We start from the raw sequence: 23,716 nt of genomic DNA on the forward strand, positions 1-23,716 counted from the left end.
TGAATAACATATGTAATATGACAATTATGCAACCTTGGTGAAGGTATACACTCTCTAATATTTATTTAAGTAATTCATATGAAGACCATATTATGATTTATCTTATTATATCTCCGATAAAAACAGTTACTGAAACAATTTAGTATTATCATAAAGGAAATCCTATTTTTGAATACATCTATAGGCAACAGAGAGGTGAAGTCCTTCCCCTTCCAGTGGACCACCATGGGACCTTATTTCAGAGAAAAATACGTATCGTAGTGAACTGCAAGAGACAAATAATTTTTTGTTCTCGTTAAAATTTTGCCATGAATTTCACATACCATGATTGTCAATTTAGAAGATAATTCTGCACGTCAAGAAAGTCACCGTTTGTTGTAAAACCGCTGAAGTATAAGACTGTAAATACATAATTAGAACATCTACGTGACATCATAGCTTTCTTCTTTGCTGAAACTACAATGCCTACGTGTTTCATAGTGGGATGTACTCTTGAGCAATGGCTCTTCCTCGTTCTTTTGCCCCTCAGATGATAAAAAGACCAGAAGTCACTGGATAAAACACATCAAGTACGATTATGTTACATTTGTGAATGGAACATATTTAAGTTACCTAGCTAGCTAGCGAGCTGGTGCTGGTGAAGTATATCATGCGAGACAAGAGATGTACTTCACTGAGCAATTTTGCACATAACTTAATAGCACTACGACAAGCCTACTACAAACTGCGACTCTCTTGACTTTCAAAATTATCTCATAAAATGAGGAACACTGTATGTGTAATTCATGGCATAATTCAAACAACATCGAAAAACTATTTGTCCCGATCCACTGACTAATAACTAGCTTACATATTTTTTTCCGAAATGAGGTCCAATGGGGAACACCAAAAGGGGGGGATTTCTCTCTATAGTCATGTAATGTTAAATTTCTTTCTCGACCTTGGAAACCGTGTTTGATAAAACAATCTCAACGTCAGCTGCATTTAATGTTCTGGAGCTTTCAATCATATCAAATGATCTCCATCTGCAAATAAAGACTGTGTGATACAATCGAAAGCTCCAGAACAGCTACTAAATGGACCTTCAACCAGAAATATACTCCGCACAACAACAATTTTGATTTTTCTGTTATTTACACAATAATGATGCATTACAAAGAGCACTGTAACAAATGAAAAGACTCAGACTGACACTGTATGTGTGAGGTGTAAGGTGGACAGAGTGAAGCGGTGGTGTAGCGGTGGCTGTTCTCTGGTCAGTGAGGGCTTCCACTTTATGTGTGAGTCAGCAGCTGCACAGAGAAAACTGCTGACAGACAAGAGAAGGACTTTAAATTGGAACTACTACTGTGCGCTTCCCAGGGGGACACTGAGGAGAGCTGCAAACACCAGAGGAGGCCGGACCCTAGAGAGACACACTGTTTACACCGCATCATTTTCACAGCAAACTGCACTAATTTGATATGGTATGCATATCATTTCTATGGTGGCNCTGGGGACCACACAGACAACAGTGTTTACTATGAATAACCTCAGCAACCCTAAGAAAATCCAACATGAATATATGGAGGAGCTGGCCCAGCTCCATGCCGTGGTAATGGCTCTGTTACTGTTACCAAGGTGAATATCTAGACACAACCAAAGCACTTGATGTGACTCTCTGGCCGCCATTTTCCCAGTGGGCACAGGGGGGAGAACTGTAGCACACATGTCAGTCATTGTGTGACACTTGGAATATAAAAGAAAGACCACACACAAGTCAGTAGAATTTAAAGCAACATGCAAAAGCTTCATCATCAAAGCACTCGTTTAAATATGGAGGCGTGTGTTTCATACAAGGCTGTGTGCGTGTGTGTGTGTGTGTGTGTTCAGGAGCGAAACAACTGTAACACATGCTCAAGTTTCATAGCTATTTTTATCAAGATAGGTGTCCCAGTGGCAATTTCACAACCAAACTGTCCAACTGACAACAGAAAAAGTGACAGGTAATTGGGGCCACAGGAATAACAAGTATTTGAGCTCTTAAATTAATTCTGAAAACAAAAGTATAAAAGTACACTGAGTACAAAATGAGAAATATGAGAATTGAGACTGACATCCAGTGTCCGAGGCTCACAAAACTACAACATCACAATGCAATGCCCAGCATTTTACAGACATGAAAGGTAATGTTGAGTGTCTCTGCTGCTGTCAGTGATTGTGTAAAATGATGATAAGTGTCCAGAACTAAACTATTGAGTGTCTGTTATATAAGGAGGAGTGAGTGACTGAACAAAGGAGTGATGTAAGACTTGGAGTGTGCCGATATAATGGTATTGATGATAGCCGTGCTATTTAAAAATGAAATATTGATATCATGTTAATAATACACATATGATGATATTGTGTAAATAATGCAGCGTCTTTTGAATAATTTCCGTTTCTTTCCATTCTTGCTTTGTCTCCCTCCCTCAATGCCATCCGGTTGCCTTTTTGCTATCCATAAAGTGCGATTGCTCTTTATGTACTCTTTTGAACAGTCATGGTTACGGACACTTTCTTAGCCTCCCTGCACCCTTAATATGAGTGTAATTCATTGGCTAAAGAAAGAGACAAAACACACAGCAAACAAAGATAAACATGAATTTGCCTGACAGCATTATTGTTATTCATTTTTTCAAATTTTCTATAGATATTGCGATAACATCGGGATCACGCTAGCCCTACTTCAGACATAGCAAAAAAATATATAAAAATTTTCGCAGGATTTTAAAAAATTTCTGATTTCATTCTGAAATTCAGTAATTACGAGAAGAAACTGAGAATTGTCAATTTTAGTTTGAGAATGTTATAACCATAGCAAGAATTCTAGGAATTGAGATTTGTAAGAAAAAAGAAAAAATAAATCTTGGATTTCAGTTTTCAGTTTTCACAATTCTAAAAATTAAATCTAAGCTCAAATAAAAAAATATATGTATATATCTTAAAAGTTCTGCCAATGAATCAAAATGTTGATATTTTTCTTAGAATTCGTTTTCTGAATTTGGGAGAAAATCGGGGCCATGTGAACAAAACTGAGTTTCTTTAAATAAATACATGACCAAATAACAAGACTTCTCAGTTTGTTTTTTATAATTAGAAGATTTAAGTGAAATAAAATGGTAAAATGAAAACAAAAATGAATGAATGAATTGAATTTACATTTATTGAATTACGCATTTAAGTAACTAAAAGCTGTCTGAGGTCAGCTTTCATTGTAATTTTGACACGTATATAACAAATCCTAAACATGTTTTATTTTTCTTCTAATTCTAATCTGGGGGAAGATTAAGGCTATGTGAGTAAAACTTCAATTTCAATTTTAGAAATGAATACATTATGAGAAGAAAATGAGAGGTCTTAATTTGATTTTTGAATTGTGAAATGATAAATGTGAGAATTCCAAGACTTTTTTTAAATTTCAGAGTTCAATTGTGAATTTAACTCAATGCCGAGAATTAAGGTGGCATTCTGAAAAAAGTTAACCTTCGATTTAAGTCAATTCTGAGATTAAATCTGACATTAAAATTCAGAAACTGAAATCATGTTTTTTTTTCTTCCAAGTGCTAATTTTTTTTACATGATTCAGTGGAAGATAGAGGCCACGTGAAGAACATTGCACTGAAATATGAAATTAATTAATGTTTTTTTTCTGAGATTTAAGTAAAATTGTTAGAATTTTCAAAATCCCGTCAGAAATATCAGAAAGATTTGTAGATTTAAACAATGCCCAGTAGGGCTGGGCAATATATAGAAATTATATCAATATTATGATATGAGATTAGATATAGTCTAAAATTTTGGATAACTTAATATCGTAAGTGTTGTCTTTTCCTGGTTTTAAAAGCTGAATTACAGTTAAGTGCTGTAATTTCCTGAATTGACCCGGCTGTTCTAGCTGTTCTATTATTTACTTTTACCCACTTAGTCAAATATCCACATTACTGATCATTATTTATCAAAAAATCTCATTGTGTAAATGTTTTGTGAAAGCACCAGTAGTCAACCCTACAATATTGTTACATTACCGATATCAAGGTGTTTGATCAAGAATACCGTGATATTCCAATACTTAAACCTCAGGACTTTAATTTCTGATATTAAACTCAGAACTGATTATAGTCTCAGACGCTCAGTGGCTGCGAGTTTAAACAGACTTCAGCAATGCTCTCCACTGCCTTGCCAGTAGTAGTAGTAGTGCTGCGCTAATCCAATACAAACAGGTCATTACACTGCACTAAATGTTTTCTCTCCATTCACTGAATGCCACTTTACACACAGCTCATTCTTCTAAACTGCTTCAATAACTACTAAACCTCCTGCCCTCCCTCTTCCACTCTTCCACTGTTTTATTTTCCGAAGCTATTAGGACCAGATGTGCATCATTTCATTAGCTCAATATGTTTTGCACAGTTGTAAACTTATGGATGACCACAGGATGGGTTACTAAAGAGGATTAACTCAAGAGTTTATAAGGTGAAGCTTTTAGCTCGAGCCAGCGGGAGAAGTCTGTGAGATCATCAAATAGCTTTAACGCAACCATCAGGATGATTTACGTGTCTTGATAATTTCTAACAGGCAACACAAGGAGAAAAAAACACTCAAACCAAAACAGAACAATCAGGAATCTGCCTGTGGTGTTTTAGATTCTGATAGCTTCTTGGCAAGTGCCTCAGCAAACACACAGACAGGCACTGACTCTGCAACCGCAGACTGATGGCAGCTGGGTCTGCCGGGATAATGCAAGCTGATTTCACATGGTGAGCAATAGTGCCAGTGCACGTCGCTGCCGTGAACGGTGGGAGAGGAGGAATGAGCAGCCATGATATGACGGAGAGAAGAAGGGATCACAAAAGAGAGAGAGGGGAAACAATAGCCCTTGGTGTAAAGTGCAGGATCTTAGATTTCTCCCAGCAGTGCTGTTCCATCGACGCCTCACACTGGCAGCAGCCCAGTCAAACATGCCTTTGTGCTGACGTGGGAGAGCTATGGGAACATGTTTTTTTTCTTTCTTTTTTTTCTGGCCAAGGCACTGACTTGGGATGTTGAGCTGAGCTGGTGGGGGTTACTCAAATATCCTCAGTGATGCAAACGATCCTTTAATGATGCGGAGAGAAATAAAATCTATGTGAGAGACGGGGATTTGCAGCTTTTTGTTCTTTTCTTTAGGAGGGAGCTGCTTTTCTTTAAAACCGCACTCTGTATACGATTCATAGGAAGCAAAAAGGATGCTGCTTTACCACCTTAGGGAGTTGCAGGGATCTCGAGAAATCCATCTGCGATCTCATAAAGAGATCACTCCATCACATCCTACTCCAACTGCAATTTCATGAATCATTAACCCATAAGTGCTCGGTTACTTTTGAACACAAGCAGCTTCTTTTGTCATCACCATTTTAATTAGCTTGATAGGAACTTCAGCAACATAAAGCATGATTACTACAGGCTCGGCGGAAAGCTGGAGGAGCTAGACCAGGATGGAAAGCATAGAGGAGGGGGGTGGGGGTGGGGGGGCGGCAGGGTCACACGGAGGGATCCTGTTGCCGTGTGGGATTTCAGCTGTGGCTTGGAACCCTGAGGGACTCATTATGTCGAGATCCCCAAAACAGCCTCGCTCAGGCTGAGAGATGTTCCCAAGCCAAGCTCAACTTGAGAGACGTTGTCCTTGTTATATAATAACAAGATAATGACATATCTGTTTTTAAAGGACATGGTTTATTTATTTTGATGCACTTGCAGTTGTGACAGAACGTTGGGGCCAAACAAAACAGAGGAGGAGGAAGCTTAAAAATGTTCAAGTGTTTTGTGCATCATTTTCATTGTTATTAATTGTGGATGCTTAGAAAAAAAAAACTTTTTAGAGATGTGTTGTCTGTGAACACACAGAATAAGCTTGTAGCTCCCATTTTGGACATTGAGGGGTTTTGGAGGGTTTAGCCAAGGCCGTAACCAAGGAGCCAACACTAGGGGGACCAAATACCAATACATGAGGGCTACCTGACAAATATAACATAATAAAGACATTAACATTAGCTAAACATGTATACGTCATGCAAAAAATATGATATTTAATGGACATCTGAATAAATCAAGTATGAAGATACAACAAATTAGAAAATGTTTTGTTCCTTTTTTCATCCCTCCAACAGAGGTAGTTGTTGGTCATTGCATTATATGATGCAGCAATGTTTATTTCCAGTGTACTGACTGCTGTTTACGAGGAGCCTGTGATGTCACAGCTGCTCTGCCTTCAACAGGCCATGACTAAATACAGGCTTTTAATATAATATCTCATATTTGCTCTCAAGAATTCTTTCTTTCTTTCTTTTTATTGTCTGGTCATAATGCTATGTGGGGTGGACAGTGGGGGTATATGATGCCATCAGTATTTCTTATGCCCTAACAAAGGCCTTGACCCCAACAAACATCAATAATGTGACTTTTACATTGCAACATTTACAGTAAGGGCAGAAGAGAGGGGGGATTAAAAAAAGGTGATGCAATAACTGGGCAATAATTCAATAGTATGTTTACTGGCATTCAGTAAATGTATATTGTGATAACATACTCATATCATGCTATCATTTTATAGCATTATTTTGGCAATCTGATTGTTTTTTAAGGTCATTTTGAATGGATGTAGTATGATATAATGTATGTCAATGGCGGAAAAATATTCTTATTCAAATTTTAAAATTGATTTCAATAATCACTTATACCTAATGTGATGATAGTATTGGTTGGATTATTTTGTGTACACCTACTCAGAAGTATTGTTATTTAGCCAAAAGCAAACTAAATGTGGGATTAAAAATGACTGGATGTCAATGGACAGGTATTTCCTGGATGCGGGTATGAGCTGAGGAGCCTACAGAAACCCCACGGCATGCAATTTCTTTACAGATTCAGACAAAATCAGAGGTTCCCAGCCAAACAAAAAACAAGCAAACGCACACACAAAGCTACAACAATTGAAAAGTCTTATTCCACATAATGAGAGCAGACTAAAAACACTGCAGAAATGCTCTAGTCCGTGAACACATCTCAACATAAATTTGACTGATGCTTGCTGAGAAATATGTCTCGATCCCTAACCTATTAAACTGACTGATGTTAAAATATTTGAAATAAATTATTTGTTTTATCCTCACGATCTACTGAGGAAAATTTGGTACCAAGGTCAAAATGTCATGTGCCACGTAATCCTTCTTTCTTGATGGACAAAGAAAAACACTGAACGGTGATGCAGATATACTGTAAATATCACAGGATACATCCTATGATAATATAAGCAGGGGAAATAAAGCGCTGGCAGATATGATGAAGTGGCATTTAAGCCTGACTGAGTCACTGTGGGGTTTACAGTTTTGGACACCCCTCCTCCCCCCCTCTCTTACAATAAGCAGGGGATTGCCATGCATGGGAAAAGAAAGGCAGCGGGGCTACTGTACGGAACAAAAGGCTCCCTGCGTAAAACTGCGCATGAGTGCTGCCGCTATATGCACGTGTTGTGAAAGCAGAGCGATGCCAGTTTTCATTACAGCCCCCTTTAAAATGTCAACGGTTAGATTTTACTACGACACACGCACAGCCTCTCAGCACGCGCTCAAAATCACCTGCAGCACATCTAATAACTACAATGTGAGAATTCCATAAGAATAATGGCAGAAAAAGGCGACACATGATGTGAGGAATGGTTATGGACGGTGATGCTGCGACCCCCCCCCCCCCCCCCCCCCCTCAGTGCCATCATCGCGTTGCATCAGCACAAACAGACAAAGAGGTTGTGATGCCCTGGATGTCACCGCTCCCTCAAAATGCTGTATCACCGCGTTAATGGCAGCATCACTCCACTCCCTTATGATTCCAGGCACCTCGTCGCAAACACGTGGCCATCAAACAATAGTATGCCGAATTAAACACATTCAAAGCTGCCTTGTTATTTTTGCCACGGACGCAGCACTCACTGCCTGGACACTGTGGACACATGCGTCTTTTAATTCCACGAGAAACTCAAGAAAGCAAATGTGAAAAGAAAGCTGAGATGATTTATTCTCATTGTAAATGTTGTCACCAGTCATGTTAAATATCAAATGGACATCTTGAACACGTCAATGGCTCATATACGCATGAAGCATCAAACTGTTTTTTTCTAAGGGATTTTTTAACCAAAACGGGGTTTTCCCACAAAAAATCCTCTTTTATTTATTACATCAACTTATCACCGACTTGCATCACAGCATATATCACCACTCCACCGCTGACTCCTACATAATAAGACTGACAGGGACTGACTAAGCCACTGCTGCAGCACCCGATCCACATGACAATGCAGGACCGCGCGTAAAGGCGCAGCTGTTTTGATACAGTCACCACTTGGTTTTAGAAAAATCTCCAAATGTTTTCTTTAATTTGGGGCGTGCTGATGAGAGTGGGGCTCGCTCCCGATGCGTTTGAACATAAGGGGTTAATAATAATGAAAATATGGGTTCTTAAACGACACCGTCGAGCGATTGAGATGATTCCATTGGCTCGTCCTTACACAGCAAATATTTGGATGGTTTTTTTTTTAATGTGGATTAATGAGCAGGTGTCATAATGTATTATTTCAGTTAGGAGAGTGGGGGAAATGTTTAAGTGCACAGCATAGTAATCATAATATAAAGATGATGATAAAATAATTAAAAATAGCTGCAAATTAATTTGATGAATGCACATGTAATGAATGAGGGAGGCGTTTAATGACGCTGCAAGTGACAGCGACTTCTTTTATGGAGTGTTTTTTTCCTGGTAGAAGCAGCGGCATGCCTGACACTCCTCTGGGATCACCAACGCATCTACTTTTGCACACAAAAAAAAAAAAAACAGAGAGAAAAGGGGGGAGCGCACACGGCGTATTGACTCAAAGCATAACAGGATGTGGTACAGAGTTTGTGTTTCACTCCCGAACCCGCGTTCACACCCCAACACATTACACCCTTCAATATTCGCATCACCGCCGAGCTTTCAAGAGTCATGCATGCGGTTTTTCTTTTTCTTTTTTTTTTCTTTTTTCAATAAGTGACTTTGTTTTCCATAGATCACAGTGAGGACTCTCCCGGCTCAAGCCCACCGCTGCGACACTTATGCAAGTTTGCAACTCGGGTTATGAGAGCAAATTAACAATAGGCTGAGATTTGACAAACACAGCGAGATGAGAGAGGGAGAAAACGTGCATGGCAGCTCACCTTTTACTTTCTATTCTCCTCGTATTCCAGCCCTTTTGTCCGTTTCCCACATTAAGTTCTCTCACATGATGACTCGCTTTGTCGTTTCCTCAAAGCCTCCCGGCTGCAGATAGGTGACTTCTTCTCCCGCCGCTGCAACTCGCTTATTTCTCACTTAACAGAAAAACAACGTCTGTGTGTGACTCTACGGTCTGTTGTTGCCGCTCCGTGCGTGCGTGTGTGTGTGTGTGCGTACGACTGCGCGCGCGCCTGAGTGTGTATGCGTGCGTGTTGATCCAGCGCGGCGTGCCGCTCCGTCTCCGCTGTTTGTTACACTCGACTGGAACGCCTACTCTCAGTCGCTACATTGTTGACATTCGGCCGCTGACGTCACTCTATCCCCTCATTCACAACATCGTTAGCGCCGCGCCGCTTTGCGTTGGTTGCAGCGGGAAGCGCGCGCGTACTCAGCGGATCGTGCGCAGAGGAGCTTGGAGAATCGCACTACTGGCTGCTCGCTCAAATCCCTCCCCTCGTGCTCGCTGGTTCGGCGGCCTCGCGCCCCCCTCCTCCTTCCCTCCTCCTCCTCCTCCTCTCGGTGCACACAGCGGGAATGTGACGGTGAAAGATGACACAAGACATTTTTCACAAGCTGCAGACGCAAACGTCAAGACCACTTAGTCCAGTGTTTACCTATTGTTTTAGTCAAACCACCTGAAAACTCCAAAAATTGGGGTGGCGTTTCATTTCTATTTCATATGTCCTTACATGTTTTTTGTTTTTTTCAATTATACTTTTCATTGTTTAGCCTACTTAAGAAAAAAGAAAAAAAGTTACAGCAACCTAGATCATGACACAGAGTTACTTGTACATATAATAACAGATGACAAGATTGTAAAATGATATTAAAGGACACATTATTCAGAAACATAACATTACATTTACATGACAGGTTCCCTGCATCTGTGTGATCCGCCCCAGCTTTACTTCACCTGCACAGGATCGATACAATGTACCTAATGTGTGTGTAGTAGGGCCCTTTAATACACATATATCAGTGTAAATTAAAATACAATAAATAAGTATATATTTTTGTATATGTAAAAAAATTAAATACACAAAATAGAATAAAAAACTGATAGGCTACAAATTAGATATTATACAAAATAGATATGAGCTACATAAAGGTTGCAACGGAACTATTCAGGAGACAAAATCTGTATTTACCCCCACCCCCCTTGACTACATCATATACCTCCAGTCTGAACCACTGGGCTGTGACTGTATGTTTGGCTCCAAGATATGTCAAGACACTACTCTGAGTTGGATTCCCTGGAATGTATCAGAAATGGTTCCCAGATTTCCAAGAAGACGTCCAGTTTATTGTTTATCTTATAAATGAGGCGGCCATAGAAGGCTGATTCCGCGAGGGTGTTAAGCCGTTCTTGATAGTTTGGAGGATCACTCTCTTCCCAGTGTCTGAGTACGACCCATTTGGTGGTAGTGATGGCAACTTTGACCCATTTTAAATACTCAGGGCTCACATCTTTCATATCTTTTGTAATGTTCAAGAGGCACAGACTGGGGTTCAGAGTTACCTGTGTCCCCAGACTGCTGCTGATCTTCTCCATGACCTTTTGCCAGAAAGTAACCAATGAGGGGCAACTAAAAAACATGTGCACTATATCGCCTAAGCTAGTGTTGCATCTCCAGCACAAGTTGGATGGTATCAGGCCCATCACCTGTAGCTTTGATATATATACATATATATATATATATATATATATTCTCTTGGAAATTGTATATTGAATCAGCTTTGATCTGGCATCTCTCTTACAAATGTACTCCAGACATTGTCCTCAAATGTAACCCCAAGTCCTCTTCTCACACTATTTTCAACCCTTCAGTGCTTACACTATATTTGCATTTAAAGGTACTCATAAATCAAAAACTTGCTGTGTGTGGCAAGTCACAGAAAATGTATATATTGTTGTTTAAATCAGATTGTAGGGCGCTCAGTCAGTGAACAAAACAACATTTTTATTGAAGAAAGAAACTGTCCCAGTTCAAAAGGAAAATGCTTGAAACACATTGAATTGAATTGGGACATCATGTTTGTTTTCTATGAATGTTTTAAATGCATAGTTTTGTGCAGGATGATTTGACTAAACTCAAAAACAAACCTTTCAAACACAATCACTTCGAACCCAACTGCTCTCACATTTGTTTTCAGGTGCTGAATCAAAAACTCAAACTAAAGGCACGAGTCAGACAAAATACGCTTTATAACTCATTGACACATCATTCAAAAATGTCATTGAGGCCATGCCCTCATTTCCAATGATGTTGAGAATACAATTTAGACTAAATAAAACAGAAACTGATTAATGAGAAACATACAAACAACAATAGTTTAAAGCAGTTACATTCAAGAATGTAGTACTTGCATACAGCACAACAACTACAAGCAGTTTTGGACTTCTCCTTAATCAACTTCCCTTAATTAATATTCATTGAAATACAGAGGACCATCTCTTTGGAACAACCTGCTTCCATCTCTACAGTCATCATCTACATTATCGTTATTCAAAAAACATCTTAAAAGAAAGACCCTTAACACTTCATTGATTCATTTATAATGTCTTTCAGCTTGTAAATATTTTTTGTAAATTGTGCATATCTGACAATATTGTATTACTGCTTAGTCTGGATCTCTTGTTCAATTATATGTATATATACTGTATATAGCCTACCCTTCCTTCATAATTCATTTTTCTGCTTCTAACCTCTCCTGCACAATGTTTTAACTTATAATTTATTTTTTCCCATTGTTTTCAACACATGTACATGCAAATAACTAAGCTAAACTAAACTAAACTAAACTATGGAACCAGCACATTAAAGAAGTGATAGGCTATATGAAGACATGTTTCCATTTAGGGCTTTATATAAACCAATAGAAACCAATTTCTATAATGCGTCTTACTGTACCGAACCTTTTCATCCAAGATGCGATGATAAGTAGAGTAATGGTTAGAGGTAATAAATCTTAGGGCGGAGTGATATACTGAATCTCGGGGTTTAAGAGTGACGGCAGAGGAATGTCTGTAGATGACATCACTGCAATCCAAGACTGACAAGATGATGGATTCAGTTCTCTGCTTTCTACAGAGCATCGGAAAAAGCTCTGTGTGTGTACATATATCCAATGTTTTTGTTATAGCTTGTTGACAAGTGTGTCTGCATTCAGAACTTATTTCAAATTAAAAAGTGCATCTTGAAATTTATCAAAGGCTTGTTGTAGGATGTCAATGACCGAGTGTGCAGTACTAGCAAAGCAATACAGAACTGTATCATCCACATAAAGATGGGCATAAGAATTTGTTATAGAGGATGTAGTATCCTTCCATTTTCTAATTGCTTATCCCAACCTATCTCCAATCTGCATGACTTTGGACTGTGGGAGGAAGCTGGAGTACTGGTAGAGAACCCACGCTGACAACATTCAAACTCCGCACACGGGCTCCCACACCCGGGATTGAACCGGGAACCCTCTTGCTGTGAGGCAACAGTGCTAACCACCACACCACCATGCCGCAGGATGTAATATTGTCAATATAAATTGTTAAAAAGACAGGACCTAACATTGAACAGATGATTCATTGATGATGCAGATTGCAGCTATCTGATCAGTGTGTTTCTGTCTATATATTTTGCTTGCTCTGTGGTGGCCTGATGAAGTCATTAGCTTGTGGCAATTTGATTAAATCAAATTTTGTTCAGGAACATGCACCATGTGAGTACAATTACACCAAAAATAATACAGGTCTTAAAATAAAGATTTGACACAGGGATTCTTGATCTCCTCAGCTGATGTTATACTTAAGTGGTACAAATTTGCAATTATTGAATTTACCGAACCTAACAGACATACAGTACACCTTGGACATTTGGAGCCCCGAGGGGCTTGAGGCTGCCAGCCCAGTCACCAGAAGAAAATGTTAGCATTGTACGTTTTTGCAAACCAGGAATATGTTACATTTGCACATTTTATACCTATCATATCAAGTTACTAAAGTGATGAGGTATAAGATCATCGATCACCATCAAGAGGTGAAGGGGTGATGGATGCATGTCACCTAGGTGAGATGGCTGTCAAGCCCCTAGACAACAAAATCAGTTGTTTTTTAGTGAGTCATTGCTGTGCTTCCAGAGACTTTATAGCCACCAAATGTGGGTGTTTTCTAGTGACCTGTCGCTGTTTTTGAGTCACAAAAAGCGGTTGTGTGTTTTACCGAGACATTGCTGCTTTTCCCATGGAGACTGTGCCCCACAAACCGGGTATTTCAAGACAAAACACAAACTTTACGAAACCATAACCAAGTGGTGACTGTGCATAAACCAAACCACACATTAACCTCAGCGTTGTTGAAATGTAAACTTTCAACATGTCCTCTATATAATAATGTACAAATGTAATTTTTTCTGTGGTTTGCAGCACCGTATAGTACCAACATTTTTTCTGGTGAATTGGTTGGAGGCTGTAGGACATTTACCTGCTTTGTACAGTTGGTAATTCAGCCATGATGCGATAAGCAGTCACGTATTGTTTGCCTATAAAGGGTCATGGTACATGTCCATAGCAGCGTGTTCGAAAGCGAGGAGCATCCCAGCATTGTAAAGCATAATACATTTCAAAAGGACATCATGCACAATAAGTCCATTTCCCTATGTTTTGGGGTACTTATGGTGATATGAATGCAAAGGTTACTATAAACTATGACTAGTGAGTTCCCCAGTTACATTACAAGGTTCTATAGAAATGTTTTAATGCTATAATATTGTAAGATGGAGGGTCAAACTAAGTGATTGTATTTGGTGAGAAAACCAGTTACATAGGAGCTTATTCTAAGTTTTCAAAAGTGAAAACAGACCAGGACAAACAAACAGAAATGCAAATGCATGATGCTAAATAAGCGGAGCAAGGCAGTGGGAGGAAGGTAAGCTGGAGAGCGCTGTTCGGCTTAAACATCAGCCATGTGAGGGAGGCAGGGTTTTTGTTCTGGAAGGAGCTCACATCCTATTTGGACAAGCAAACACTCACTGGAGATGTTTTAATTTCTAATGTAAAAACTACCCCTGGGGAGTTTGCATGTAATTATGAATTATCACAGTACAGCAGACAGCCCCTTCTTCATAGCAGCCGTCACTTTTCACCGGATATTTCATGAGTGGCATTCAAAGAGCAGCTCCCTGTGCTGCTGCATGCATTAAACTGGCGATTTGAGATGGTGCTGCTGCTGACATCAAAAACAACACCACCAACAGGCGTTTGTTATTGGCATGGAGAAGGCATCAAAGTGAGAGACATTCAGAAAAAGGACAGAGAAGTGTGCATGCTGTGTGCAAAGGGAGATGATGGTGCCATTTTATGATGATGAGCAAACTTCAAAATAAAGTACAATATCAAAAATGAGTCTGAAAATGTCATTGTAATTTAATTGCTATCTTTAATGCACAGGAATTCTTTATTAAATAAACACCAGTGACGATGAACCTTAAACTCCATACTCTACACCAGTGGCTCCTGACTAATGAGTTGTGGTCCAAAAGTGGGTTGTAGGTCCATTCTCAAAGGCCCGCAAGTGACTCGCAAATGTGTCGAGTTTGTAAAAAACACACTTTATTTTAAAGCACAGTGACTTTCCGACACAGAGCTTTTATTTTGAGGTGCCATTTCCTGCTACCCTGGAAATTCAGAGGTCTCGCGAGAGCACAATTTGAATTTGCTTAGTGAGTCAAGGCCAAAACACACCGGCGCTGTACGAGCGCGTCAGAACAGCCGCCCCCATTATTTTCTATTTACAAACCCACACCGGTGGCGGCTCGACGCTCGTCGACGTTGTCCTATTTTTCCAGCGTCGCCGCCCTTGAAAAAGCGCTATTTTGTACTTCCCAGCTCCCGTAATTTAGTTTTTCAAGTTATTAATAACATAAAGACAACTACAATAAGCAACGTAACGTCGTTGTCTAGTTGTCGTGGTCGTCCTGCGTTGTGTGTTTTCTTCTTGCGCCCCATCTTCTTCCTCGTCTTTTGTTCTAATTGGCGGTTGGCAACCAGTACCGCCACCTAGCGGACTGGAGTGTGCAATACAAATCCGCTTGACACCCTGCAGTGCAACGCTTTTTGTGTGTGTTGGGGGTGGCACTTGACTCGCGTCAATGATGCCGCCGTCATATGACGCCGCCGATGTGTTTTGGCCTTCACTCTGGCAATCAGTAATGATGCTCATTACCCATGCCATTGGAGCCAAGCTGCACCAATCACATCAGTGTATCTGATATAGGCGGGATCAGAGGCGAGCTAAACAGATGACACNTGCTTGGTGCTGCCCCTCGAGTTGGGCCATTTTCATTACTCATAGCTAGACCCTAAATCTTTCTAGATTTGGGTCTGGATTTCCAGGCTAATTTCCTGCTGTAGAGTGACTGAATAACAGACAGCTTCTTAACAGAGACAGCAAACTAGTTGACGGCATGGCCAAACGCAAGTATGATGCTGAATATGTTAAACTGTGTGGACCTTGAACTAATGACTAAGGAGAGATCTGGACCCCGTGGCTGGACCAGTCTGTAGTCAGCGCTATGCCATACTTTTGGTACTCCATACTCTGTGATTCAAATTATTGACATTACTAGCCGTGTTCCCATAAATGTATTTTCACGTGCACTTGAAAGTGTTGCATTAGAAATGCAGTATGAAAATGGGCAAGTTTGATAAAGTACAACTTCCTTAATTGGGTAACAAAGTTTTTATGCTCACTTGAGCTGGTTTTTCCTTTGTCAGAAAAGATTTGCTGTGCTAAATGGGATATGGAAACACCTTTGCCAAATGATTTCTGACATTCCGAACATTCAACTTACATTACTGATCAGCTGTTTCAGCTGTCAGGGTCTTCCCAAATATTGAGTATCACTGCTATAAACGAACAACACCATGCTGTGGATGACTTAAAGTCACTATCACAAGGCTGAAAAGCTGTTTTCGGGAACGTTGCAGTGTGATGACGCTCTGTAGTCTCATTTATCCACCTGTTTGCAGCTGTCTTTTTAAAGACACATAAAGGCTTTAAAATTCACAAGTGGGGTATTTACCAACATATTTTATGTCATAGAACAAAACATGAAATTCTCTTAACCTTAATTCAGGCATGTAACTAAAATCTCATTCAAAAAACCTACGGACTTAAAGACAAGGGAAGCGGAAGTGCTAATATGCTTACACATTTCCAGGTTTAAGGACTCATTCCTGCACCACTTTATGCAAGACAATAGCAATTCTGCACAATGCCCATTCTCTTGTCACTATGGCACAGTTTTTAAGACACACACAGCTTTCATCACCAGTGTAGCCTAACAGTGGAACACAAAATGGGGGGGGGGAATGCTTTTTGCTCAGTATAGGCTATACAGCATGATCCTTCTGTTCAGAAGTGAAACATCAGTTGTTTATCACTCACAGCTGGTTTCCACAAATATGTCCAGAAATATTTTTACGCTTTTCTTGAAAACTTAGGTTCAGTGAGGAGAATTTACATTTCAGTTGGACTTTAAACATGTCACTTCTCGACAGGCCCTGTAAACATAACAGGCAGAGGAGCCATTTGCTTAATCCAAATGATACTTTTTTATGTGCAAAGTCAGCTTACCTCTAAGAACTCAGATGATAGGCACAGATTTCATTGCAGCCTGCACATGCTGCCATTTGAAATCATTATGCATTACTTACAATTTGAAAGTTAAATGTGGGAGAAGAAAATCAGAGGTTCCCTGAAATAAGAAGCTAAATAAAAAAGTACAGCACTGAGGGAGAATTGCAATCTGTCATGGGCTGATTTTTGGGGTCCAGAGAAACACTTTGACAATCCAGCAGCTAATCCCCTAGATTAGTGAAGGTATTCATATTCATATTCATCCACGCAGAAACCTCTGAGACATCTGGGGGTTTTTTAATTCTGAAGCCTGAAGTGGAGCTGCAAAGCTGGGCCGGGGGCCTTCAGCAGGCAGGAGCGGCCCCGTGTCTAAAGCGGCTGGGAGACGAGCCTCGACTCCTTTGTCTCAGCGCAGTGCATTCACAGTCAACATTTTGCTCTTGCTCCCAATGCACTAAATGCATGAGGAGAATTTAATTACAGAGTATAGACTCCCTGAACACACACACATGCATAGACACTCGGTAAGCAATGACATTCCTGCACTCGATGACCTTTCCTCGAGGCCTTTTCAAGAAAGACGGCTGACTGAAGTTGGGTGGCGGAAAAGGGGGGAAGGCGTGGAGTATGAATGTGGTGTTGGTGGAGGTGGAGGGGTGCTGAAAGAGTCTACAGAGCGATGGTATTGGCCTAGGCTTCCCGCCCAGCACCCATACTGTGGACAAACACTGTGTTCTTATGTCAGGAAGTCTAATTAGACTTAATAAAAGCAGCATGTGAAACGTCTGCCATTCCTCCATGACAGAAAGAGGAAGCTCCACGTAGAGGGGGGCCCGGTCTGTGTGGAAACTCTGAAACCCTCAGCTTAAGGACAAGGCAGTGCTGGTGATTGTGCAACATGAGTGGAATGTTTTTGTTTGGTTGATAGTTGTCAGAAGAAAATACGTCTTGTCATGCACGTGTTACTGAGAAGCAACCGATGGTAGACATAGCATGTCCATGTCAACAGGTGTTAGTCTTTAACCATGCAGGCACACTGTCCTAGTCCTGCGCTCAGACACAATATGACCAACATGGTTCACAGCAGGACAGGAGACAGGGTGAGGCAGTTTCTAATGACACTGTTAGTTACAAATATAATCCAGTTCTTTTTGTATCACATCTCCTACTGTGTGATGAACCACTATATACAGTTTTTTTTCTATGTACAGTCTATATTTCTCTATGAAACATGATTATATTGTGAGGTAAATGCCAACCCAGTCGCCAGAATAAAAGTTGGCATTGTACATTTATGTAAACCATAGATATGTTACATCTGTAGTGGATATGTTGAAACTTTACAGTACGTTCTTTTACATTTCAGCAACGCTGTGGTCAGGGGTGTAAGTATAGACAGTGCAGGCAGTGTGGTTGCACTGGGGCTTGTGAGGTGGTGGGCCTCCAACAATGTGTTGGGTGGAAAATGGGCCCTTCTGAGTGATTGCCACCTTGAAAATATGCCTGTGTTCAAAGAAGAACTCCCATTAAATTAGAAACAGTACCATTTGCTATATATGAAACTGAAAAAGGCAAACCCATCCCCGTCATGTATTTTTTTCTTTTTGTCTAAAATATTTAATAGCATCTGTAACAAAATTAAATGCTTATTCCAAATAAACAAATTTTTAAATGTAGTTATTAATTTTTCATTTTCTTTGGTATTGTTTGTGATATACAGATATGCAATGATGATTGCTGGGTAACATGTATGTTAATGTTATCCAATGTCAAGTCTCTGATCATGTGACGAGACAATATATGCACAATAGCGCACACTATTGGGCCCTTCATAATAGCGTGCACTGGGGCCTGTCGTAACTGCCTTACACCACTGGCTATGATTAACATGTAGTGATGCACAAAATCCACCTGGTAACGGTTAGGAAAACATCATGTGTCAGCCCCGATGCCTGAAGAAAATGTTGGCATTGTATGTTTCTGCAAACCAAAGATCCGTTATGTTCATGCGTATCATATCAATGTTTCTAAAGTGACGCAGTATATGAGCTGACGTTGTCAGGGGATGGTGGCCTGTAACCTAGGTGATTTGCCTGCTAAGCTACAGACCACTGCACACTACTGTTCGAGACCATAAAAAAAAGGTTGGTTTTTAGTCACCTGTCAATGTGTTTCCAGCAGGTACCATGGCAGGAAAAGCAATTACTTTTTACAAAGACATTGTATTTTTCATGTTTTAAGCCTGAACCAAGAGGTTTTTGTGCCTAAACCCTAGCCACACATTAACCACCGAGTTGTTGAAATGTAAAAATACACGAAGATTCAACGTATCAGCTTCGTTATAACATGTAATATACTTGTTGTTTGCAGAAACGTACAATGCTGACATTCACTCTGGCAGTTACTCCACTCCACTACACTTACTAAATAAAACATATACCCTTACTCTGATACATTTTTCCCAAGTGTCTTAGTTACTTACTACAAAATAGGGAAGGAAGGAGGGAGGAAGAGATGGAAGGATGAAGTGTCAGGGAAGGAAAAACTGGATTTTGTTCTTTAAATCATTTAAGTTGTGAAAAAAATATGTGTTCTTCAAGTTTGGTGTGGGCTCAATTTTTATCGGTGATATCCTACAATGAAATAATTTTATAATTCTCAAAATATTTAAAGCAACACAATGGAGTTTTTGAGCCCTTAAAATATATATCCAAGATCCTTTTGATGATACATCAACTCACAATAGGTTGGATGACACCGCCGTCATTGCTTGAGAGCGTCTGTTTCGCTTGCACTGGCACTATGTAGTTTCAGGGTTCAGGTAGGAACCCGGACACAAAACAGGACTACAAAATTTGGCTGCTTTACGGCATACATCATATCTACTTCCTCTCTTTAGAGTAGCGTAGCTGAACCAAGGTGAACGAAGTTAGACATGGTTGTCATGGCTGAAGTGACAAAGAAAAGGAAGAAGGTGAAGGTGTTGTCCGAGGAGACAAAGAAAAGAAAACAGGAGAGTGATAAAACAAGAGCTCAAACAAGGATTAATATTGGCCCGGCTTTCACACGCTTGCGAGAGCTGAAAGAGGAGGAGGGATGCCCGACCGATGGTGACCTGGCGCTGTTACTGCTGTTACCCTCTACTGAGGAGACTCACTGTCTGCAGGTCGGCTGCCTCAGGTACATCTTCAGATAAAGTGTTAGCCTACATACAGACAGCTTTCATTTTAGTTTGTCTTTAACACTTTGCTGTTAGCACTGCTAACAGCAAACATAATAGTGATGAATGAGAGACTGCAGACAGAGCAGATTGAAATACAGCTTTCTACATGCTGATCACATGTATTGATCACAAAGTATTGGCTTGGCTGGCAGAGGTTTTATCACACTTACTTACAGTAACAAGCGTAGTTGTCGTCAACTAGAGTGATCTTGAAGTTATATTCCCTTCATCTGCACTGCGGCCTCTCTGCTGTTGTCTGACTGCACTCTGTTGAGTTTGTGTGTGTGTGTGTGTGTGTGTGTGTGTGTGTCGGACCTTATGAGGTAAAAAGCGCAATCCTCCATTGTGTTGCTTTAATATTCTAAAATTACTTTTGATACTTACCTGTAAGTAAAGTGAATATCAGATACTTCAAGACAATTATTGAAGTAATATTCTTAGGGATGCACAATATTATTGGCATATCATCAGTATCAGTCGATATTGGCTTTAGAATGAACGGCCAACATGCTTTTTCTTATTTTGCACAATGAATGAATATACATACATTGTACAGCATTCATGTCTCAATCTGCTGGTGGGCCATCACAATAAGAGTATGTATGCATATCATAATAATTCCACTACAGAAGAGACTTGATGATCACCAAAATTAGAAAGGGGAAAAAGTGGATATATTGTTGTTGGTATTGTTATCGGTATCGTTTATCGCTTATCGGCCAAATAATTGTTATATATCGGCAAAATATCCAATATAGTGCATCCCTAAATATTCTAATAGGCGACTTGAACTTCTATCAAAGTCATTTACTGGTAAGATATCTGTACTTTTTCTTAGGTATAGCTTTCAAGTATTGCTTGCCCTTCCTGATGTCCCTATGTCTGTGGAATGTTTGCTTATCAAAGGCAAGGGTCTAAGAGGTGTTGTATGCTGCCAAAGGCAAATTTGCAATGTGAAAAGAAATCTGACTTGAGAAACCCTGCATTACCCTCAATGAGAATGTTTCTTTTTATGTCAAATAGCAACATTTTTTACATTTGTGTGAATAAATGATGGTTAAAGTGAGACAGCTTAAACACTTTGACAAGGTGAAGGATTTTACCCTGGTTACACGTGAAGAAAACTGCAACCTCTGATTTATTGTATGAAAGTCAGATATGCTACATGACGGGCACATTATGTCCTGTATTAGCACTAAATGTTGGCCTTGGACGTAAATTGTGAGATGTGTAATTTTTTAATATGGACTTATAGAAATTCCTAGAATGGACTGATACTGTATACTTTGTGCTTCAGTTAGGATTCAGTAGTAGAAGAGATTTGTTTCCTCTCATGCAGAGATATAACTCTTTGATGCTGCACCACTGGAACACAGTTGAGTCACAAAGTCAGGTTAATCACAACTGCTATTTAGGAGAGATTAGATAAAACACAGTCTCTATAACACTAGTTTTTGTACTCATGTTAACACAAACACACCAGTAGCGACACAATTACAGTTGACAGTTTTTAACTAGCCTGTATACAGCAGTTTAATCGAATTCCTGAAATTTAGTTATGGCTTTTGGTTTTGGTGTGCCACCCAAAGATTTTCAGCGGTCCCATCTGTCCATCCCAATGAAAAATCTCTGAGGGCACCACTGCAACACACACATAAACTGTGGCTGTATTTAGCTTCCCTTCTGCACAGAGAAGGCTCATTATTAAAGCGCCCATGAGAGCCATTTGCAACATGTTGTGAAACTACAATGTATGACAGGTTTAAATAATTCCTTTTCTTTATCCAACCATTTTGGGATTTCACTCGGCTTTTCATTCAGTAACAGCAGCACAGTTTATATCCAGAGCAGATCAGTAAATTTGCACTGTGAGCAAAACAGGCACATGTATAATCCTGCATCTTCTCATAGCTGTGACTCATAGGAAAAGTGTTCAAAGGCAAATCCAAAACCATGAAAAAAAAAGCCCTGCTCAGAACGAGAGACACGTCGGTCAAAGAGTCATCACTTTGAGAGCGAGGATGACTCATTTCCAAGTGATTCATCAGGGTTTGCGGTCCCACAGATAGACCCGCCAGCCAAGAAGAACTTCCATGAATTCGCTGGCTAAGGAGAGCGGCAAGTCCAGGCAGAGGTACAAAGACGTAAATGCAGTGCTGTTGTCAGCCAGCAAGCCGTCATGTGACCCAAAGCCAAATGCCTTTGATTACATCAATTACTGTGAGTCTGACGGTGCCTCAGGGAACGTTCTAACCGCCATTCATAACAGCGGCTGCCACAGACCGACATATCAGGCTCAGGTTACCTTCAGGACAGCTCCTCATTCCTCGAAAAAAAAACATACAAACACACACAATGTCATGTATGAAAGACAACACACAAGCAATGTAAACCCACAACAGACAGTCAGGAACACATATGACTCTCTTAACGCTCAACTCCGATGAACCTGTTTCCTATAGTGTTTAATACATTTCTGAATCTTGTTCTAACATGTCACTGGAATTACAATATGTGATGCTTATACGCTGATGCTTATTCAAACGCATGATGCAACTGCAAATGCAAGATGCAAACAGAAATGCACATCGTACAGGTTGGTCGTTTCCATACTTACGTGCTTTTTACACTTGTTTAGTTTACTTCTGTCTTCTGTCTGTCTTCTCCTGCTCCAACATTCATTTTTAAGGAAAAGTTAGAGGAATACATTAAAGGAAAAATGTGTATTTTATTTAACTTCATTTGTGTGTTTGAGTTGTTTTTATTTAGGCATTTCTCATCTTCCACACACTTGTTCGAACTTTATATGATGCAGGCATCCGTGTTTTTATGGCTGCATCAGTAGGTGCAGGACGTAGGAAGCAAGGGACAGGTCCCCCTCAATATTTAGAACATGTACTTTGGCCCCTCTGCGCCCTCATGAAAATATGAAAGTAGCGGAGGACTTTTACTTTGTCAAAATGGACTCTTGTGACTCTACGTCCCTGTATGCAGATGCTCAGGTCATTCTAATAAACTGCTCATACGTTTCCCTATGAAAAGTAATTCATAATTCTCTAAACACCCTCAATGAAAAGCTGCAATCACGTGACCAATGCGCTGATGGGAGTAAACAAAGAAGCAGTCCTGAGTGGTCTTGTAAGGGGTCGTCGTTATTGCTTAACGGCGCCTGGCGGCATCAGAGGGAAACACGGCGTGACAAGAACCAAAGGTGAGGCGGCGAAAGTCTGACTAGGGCAGGTGGGAGGGGTGGTGGATGGGTCCAACAACCACCGACAACATAAGTGTATTCTTAAAACAGACAATGCAGGTGGAAGTTGACGCGGCGTCCCACAATGTCAACAACGCACCCAGGGTACCTTGCACATTGTATCAAGGGGTGGAAAGTCCATGACCAAACATCTATGTGATGAGGTCGGAGTGGGACTGTATTGATGGGTCACAAAAATGTGGACTCTCCCCCAGGACTGTCCCCTGGAGACACATGTTCAGAACCATCATTTTAAGGTACATCCTCACCATGTTTCTTTCCTTAACCTAGCCTCCATAACTTTACA

The 23,716-nt window shown here is 40.2% G+C and overlaps 1 protein-coding gene across 2 annotated transcripts in view; it reads right to left on the reverse strand.

Moving 5' to 3' along the window:
• Window positions 1–9,601, reverse strand: part of bach2b (BTB and CNC homology 1, basic leucine zipper transcription factor 2b) — a 136,255-nt gene extending 126,654 nt beyond the window's left edge. The window contains exon 1 of one of the 2 annotated variants that reach the window (XM_050057885.1): window positions 9,246–9,601. The gene's annotated coding sequence lies outside the window, so the exon portion shown is untranslated. The remainder of the gene's footprint in view (window positions 1–9,245) is intronic. The other variant, XM_050057886.1, reaches the window with a different exon arrangement.
• Between the last annotated feature and the right edge of the window lie 14,115 nt (window positions 9,602–23,716).

The sequence above is a fragment of the Epinephelus moara genome, chromosome 12 (assembly GCF_006386435.1).
Source record: "Epinephelus moara isolate mb chromosome 12, YSFRI_EMoa_1.0, whole genome shotgun sequence".
NCBI lineage: Eukaryota > Metazoa > Chordata > Actinopteri > Perciformes > Serranidae > Epinephelus > Epinephelus moara.